Source organism: Muntiacus reevesi, unplaced genomic scaffold (genome assembly GCF_963930625.1).
Source record: "Muntiacus reevesi unplaced genomic scaffold, mMunRee1.1 SCAFFOLD_94, whole genome shotgun sequence".
Taxonomy (NCBI): Eukaryota; Metazoa; Chordata; class Mammalia; order Artiodactyla; family Cervidae; genus Muntiacus; species Muntiacus reevesi.
In genome coordinates this window covers 329,797-336,584 of record NW_027077985.1, presented here as the reverse complement: position 1 = coordinate 336,584, position 6,788 = coordinate 329,797, and positions in this window count along the sequence as shown.

Genomic DNA, 6,788 nt, shown 5'->3' with positions numbered 1-6,788 from the left:
TCAGACCATCAATTTCTAGCACTGAGTCCCTTACAGGGGACATCTTGGATATTTATAGAATTCTCAGGGAGACTCTCAGGAATAAACAGAGGAGTAGCAGTAAAATCCAGTCAATTATGCCAAAGATTGTAAATAGCACCATGGTCAAAAGAACCTTGAGCAGATCTTCCCAGCTATTTTCTTGTAAACAATGACAGTGACAATAGCCCTTCCTCTGGCACCAACTCCGCTTCCTATTGGACACAAATATAACAGTGGTGATTGGATTCTGAATAAATACACCCTCCTGTCAATATTCTAACTGAATGGAGGCAATGATCTGCTAGTCCTCTGAAATTTTCCAAATTTTCCAGATCTGCTCAGTTTCCTGGACCTAGGAAAGAAAGCTCATTGGGCTGTGTGCCCTGGCCTCCTGTGAGCTGAGGTACTGCCAGATCTCAAGCTGGCAGCCAGAAATATAATGTAGATAAGGTAAATTGCATTGCTGTTTTGGTTTGGACCTGAGAGGCAAACATTCAACTGGAAATCAAATAAATGAGTAAGCTTTTTAAGTAAGATTCACTCTAGCTCAGTTCAGTTCAGTAGCTCAGTTGTGTCTGACTCTTTCTGACACTGTGGACTGCAGCATGCCAGGCTTCCCTGTCCATCACCAACTCCCAGAGCTTGCTCAAACTCATGTCCATTGAGCCGGTGATGCTGTCCAATAATCTCATTCTCTGTTGTCCCCTTTGCCTCCTCCCTTCAATCCTTCCCAGCATCAGAGCCTTTACTGATGAGTCAGTTCTTCACAATAGGTGGCCAAAGTACTGGAGCTTCAGCTTCAGTATCAGTCCTTCCAATGAATATTCAGGACTGATCTCCTTTAGGATGGACTGGTTGGATCTCCTTGCTGTCCAAGGAACTCTCCAGAGTCTTCTCCAACACCACAGTTCAAAAGTATCAATTCTTTGGTACTCAGCTTTCTTTATAGTCTAACTCTCACATCCATGCATGCTGCTGCTGCTAAGTAGATTCAGTCGTGTCCAATGCTATGCGACCCCAGAGATGGCAGCCCACCAGACTACTCTGGCCCTGGGATTCTGCAGGCAAGAATACTGGAGTGGGGTGTCATTGCCTTCTTTGCATCCATACATGACTACTGGAAACCTGTACTTTGACTATATGGACCTTTGTTGGCAAAGTAATGTCTCTGCTTTTAAATATGCTGTCTAGGTTGGTCATAACTTTTCTTCCAAGGAGCAAGCGTCTTTTAATTTCATGACTGCAGTCACCATCTGCAGTGAGTTTGGGGCCCAGGAAAATAGTCTGTCACTTTTCAGTCTTTCCCCATCTATTCGCCATCAAGTGATGGGACCAGATGCCATGATCTTAGTTTTCTGAATGTTGAAAAAGCCAGCTTTTTCACTCTCCTCTTTTACTTTCATCAAGAGGCTCTTTAGTTCTTCTTCACTTTCTGCCACAAGAGTGGTGTCAACTGCATATCTGGGGTCTGAAGATCAGAAAGATGCACCAGCAACATTCTGCCTGAACTTCCTTGGCTGAAGAAGAGAAGCCCCACTCCCACCCCACCCAACAAGAGGACACATCCATACTAGATATTGTTTTACATTTAGAAAAATACAGCCACAGGCTTAGGGAATAGGGGAGAGTCTTATACAATTTTGATTTGAAAGAAGACAAACTCAGCTGATGAAGAAGCCACCTACAATGCAGGAGACCCTGGCTCAATTCCGGCATCAGAAAGATGCACTGGAGAAGAGATAGACTACCCACTCAGTATTCTTGGGCTTCGCTGGTGGCTCAGATGCTAAAGAATCTGCCTGCAATGTGGGATACCTGGGTTAGATCCCTGGGTTGGGAAGATTCCCTGGAAAAGAGAATCCACTCCAGTATTCTGGCCTGGGGAAACCATGGACTGTATAGTCCATGGGGTCACAAAGAGTTGGACACAACTGAGTGACTTTCACTCAAACATAATTTAAATGTATAGAACCAATGGTTCCAAAATAAAAGCCGCCAAGGTTTATTGAGAACTTCCTAGGTGCTTGACAGAGTTTCAAGTACTTAACAACTATACAATATTACCAAGTCTTTATTTGCAAAATAATAATAATAACAATCCCCCAAAACTATGAAATAGGTAGTATTACTATTCCTAATTTACAGATGAGACAACTGAATGACAGCTTATATGTGCTAGTGTCAAGATTTAAATCTCGGATTTTTTACTCCAGTCTCTTCAACAAATTGTTTTTTGAAAACTGGTCAACTATGTGTAAAAAAAATGAAACTAGAATACTCTCTAACACCACTTGCAAAAATGAGCTCAAAATGGATTAAAGACCTAAATGTAAGACCAGAAACTATAAAACTCTCAGAGGAAAACATAAGCAGAACACTCTCTGACATAAATCATAGCAAGATCCTCTATAACCCACGTCCCAGAGTAATGGAAATAAAAACAAAAATAAACAAATGAAACCTAATTAAACTTAAAAGCTTTTGCACAACAAAGGAAACTATAAGCAAGGTGAAAAGACAGCCTTCAGAATGGGAGAAAATAATAGCAAGTGAAACAAATGACAAAGAATTAATCTCCAAAATATACAAGCAGCTCAATACCAGAAAAGTAAACAACCCAATCAAAAAGTGGGCAAAGGAACTAAACAGACATTTCTCCAAGGAAGATATACAGATGGCTAATAAACACATGAAAAGATGCTCAACATCATTCATTATTAAATTAATGCAAATCAAAACATGAGGTATCATCTCACACTGGTCAATGGCCGTCATCAGAAAGTCTACAAACAATAAATGCTGGAGAGGGTGTGGAGGAAAGGGAACCCTCTTGCACTGTTGGTGGGGATGCAAACTGGTACAGTCACAAGGGAGAACATCACGGAGATTCCTTCAAAAACTGGAAATTGAACTGCCATGAGCGTGTGTGCTTAGTCACTCAGTTGTGTCCAACTCTTTGTGACCCAATGGACTGCAGCTTGCCAGCTTTCCCTGTCCAAGGAATTCTCCAGGCAAGAATACTGTAGTGGGTGGCCATCCCCTCTTCCAGAGGATCTTCCCAATTCAAGGATTGAACCCAGGTCTCCCACATTGCAGAAGGATTCTTTACCATCTGAGCCACCAGGGAAGCCCAAGTGGTTAGCCTATCCCTTCTCCAGGAGATCTTCCCAACCCAGGAATCGAACCAGGGTCTCCTGCATTGCAGGCAGATTCTTTACCAACTGAGCTACCAGGGAAGCCCTAGAACTGCCATATGACCTAGCAATTCCACTGCTGGGCATACACCTCAGAGAAAACAGAATTGAAAGAGATACATGTACCCCGGTGTTCACTGCAGCACTATTTGCAATAGCTCGGACATGGAAGCAATCTAGATGTCCATCAGCAGATGAATGAATAAGGAAATTATGGTACATATGCATGATGCAATATTACTCAGCTATAAAAGGGAACTCGTTTGAGTCAGTTCTAATGAGGTGGATGAACCTGGAACCTATTATAGAGAGTGAAGTAAGTCAGAGAGAGAAAGACAAATACTGTATATTAACACATATATATGGAATTTAGAAAGATGATACCAATGATCTTACACTCAGGGCAGCGAAGGAGACAGAGATGTAAAGAACAGATGTTGGACTCATCTAGAGAAGGTGAGGGTGGGATGATTTAAGAGAATAACAGTGAAACATGTACAATACCATATGTAAAACAGATGACCAGTGCAATGCATGAAGCAAGGCACCCAAAGCTGGTGCTCTGGGACAACCCAGAGGGATAGGATGGGGGGGAGGTGGGAGGGGGCTCAGGATGGGGAGACATATGTATACCTGTGACTGATTCATATTGATGTATGATGAAAGAAATCACAATATAGTAAAGCAACTATTCTCCAATTAAAATAAATTAATAAAAAAATAAAACTCAAGAGTACAACTACTAATCTATCTAGAAAGTAGCCTTACAAAGTATTATTCAAAAAAAAAATTCAAGATCTACGAATCTCTTGATGTGTAAAATTGGCTATCCCTTTTTTCCTTTCCCAGTGTTATCCTTGTCTGTAGTTTATGGAATTTTGCATTGTCAAAGAAGAAACATCTCAAAGAAAGAAGGATCTTTCTTCAGACTTAGGAGGGGAATTATGATTGGTTTGGGCCAGGCAGAACAATTTCTTTTTTCTTTGCTGGAAATTAGAGGACATGTGACACAGATCCAGTCATGAGACCCAGCAAAATCCTGTCAGAGGATTTTGGGAAATCCTGTCTAGGGAAAGTTTTGGTTCATGATAAACAGATAAATTGAGAGTCCTTTATATCTCTCCTTTTTTGAATATGTATAAAACCTGATGCTCCTGGAGGAGGGCAAGGCAGTCCACTCCAGTATTCTTACCAGAAGAATCCCCATGGACAGAAGACCTGGCGGGCCAGTTCATGGAGTTGCAGAGTCAAACACAACTGAGCGACCAAGCACACAAAACCTAGTGCTGAACATTGAGACAATTACTTTAGGCTCATCAGCCTTTGGACAGAAAAACCAATGTACTGAGGTTGGCAGGATAGAAAATTAAAAAAAAAAAAAAAACCACACACACGAGTTTCTAATGACAAATGGAGCCTATGCATCAAATCTGAACTCCTCTATCTCTAGATTTCTTGCTGCAAGGATAGTTACACATCTTTATTGCTTAAGCCATTGTAAGGCATTATGTCACTTTGCCTTTAAATGCATCCTAACTTATACACATATTCTTTGTCCATGTATAGACATATGTTATGTCTATACATTTTTTGCCTTTCTTTATTTCACTTGACTTGTAGCTATGTGGTCAAATAAAACCAGGCAGTCAAGGAAGGAAAGGAAATGTATTTGAGCAGCAGTTTATCAACACCATTCTGGAAAAAAAAATACTCAGGACTGCTGCACTATCATTTGCCAGTCTCCTACCTCAAACCTTGCTGAGATACACTCACCCACAGGCAGTAGACACAGTAAAGTATATCCCTAGTTTCCTCATTAGTAAAATAAGCAATCTGAACCAGGGGGCCCTTAGGAAAATTTTAGCACTGACATTTTGTACTTCATGCTCTGTCTATTAAGAAGGTTATATTGGCATAACTTTTAGAGTTGCTTTATAAATAATAACCACATCTTTAAATACTTAATACAAGTTACAACAATTTATCTCAGTTATAAGTCCTCCCTCTCTGCAGGCCTGAGGTCCTCATCAGGAAAATGTGGAAAATGAAATGGATGCTCTTATGGCCCTTTCCAGCTCAGACACCCTTAAATCTGGCCAGATTCTTAAATATGTGGCTCTAATTCTCACAGACTTTCTGCAAAGCTTATGCAGTCAGGTCTGATGATGTCTGAGTCAGAGATCTTTCTGGAGCACAAATTTATGATAAAAATTAATTGATTCAGACTGTAGGCTCTTCATTTCTCTGCTTTTCCATGGTGCCCAGCACACCATGTGGCATATGTATGCTCTCAGTAACTGCTGGTAATTCAATAATTGTGCTGTGTTTTTTGTTTGTTTGTTTTAGCATCTAATATTTGACTGAGATATTAAATAGGGTATCTCAACTCCTCATCATAATCCTTCAAGGGCAGTATTTTTATGTCTATAACCTGGATAAAAAACAAGGCTGACTACATGCCAGCATGGTGTCACATCCAAAATAAACCCAAACCAAACAACCTGAAAACTTAAGTAGGTCTTTCATGAAGATATCGCTAAAGGGACAGTCACATGGAAAGACATACAGCAGAAACTCCTTTTACCCAGTTTTCGTCCTAAAATCCTCCAACAGCCCCACAAAGATCCCCAGCTCCATCGTCCAAAGTGCTCTAGCAAAACTCCTTCCTCCTGTCCATTCTAGGTTACCCCTTTCAGATCTACTCTGTCCTTTGGGGATGGTCTCATTCCCTGCATAACCTAAGTTAGCTTGGAAGTTCGGCCCCCGGGGCCTCCAGTTTTCCCCTTGACGAGCCAGGCACACTCTGCAAGTGCAGACGGCAACAGCCCTTGGTGCCCCCTCCAGCCCAGACTGCATGCCCCCCACAACACTGTGATGGATGCACACCACTCTTCACACAAGGCTGCTCTCTGTGTGTACATCCTCTAACCAGTGACTGCCCCAGGATCACCTAAGGAGCTCATCAAAAGCACAGATGTCTGGTCTGCATGTCAGTTTCTCTGAATCAGAGTATCCTAGGGTGAGAACAAAGAGGCCACATTTTTAAGAAGTCTCCCAGGAGATTCTAACCTGTAGTCAGGTTTCAAAGCACTGCTTTACACCATAAAGGCTTCAGAATTAAGCCACAGAGTCGTGCCCATGGTCAGGACCATTTTCCTAATCCCCTTTCTACTGTCTTGCCTTCCTGATAACATGGTGTCCCAGAAACACAAGCAATCCTCAACTTCTGAACCCTGTGGGTTTCAAAAATACGTTAGTCAGAGGCAGGGTGCAGCTTTCCCCAAAGAATAGGCACCAGAGATCCATGTGGGCTCAGAGTGCTCCCAAGACCTGTAGGTCTTTGCAAGGTGATTTTGTGAGAAAATATATACAACAGTTCCCACTGGGGCTTCCAGTGGGAGGAAGCCCACTAGAAATTGGGGCTTCCAGTTTCTCCCTGAGGTCAGGCAATAAGAGCTTAACCTCCTTCCTGGGGGTCTGGTGACAGGAGGGGGAGATTGAGGAAACTGGGACTTCCAACTTCTCCCTGAGGTCAGGCAATAAGAGCCTAGCCTCCTTTCTGGGGGTCTGGTG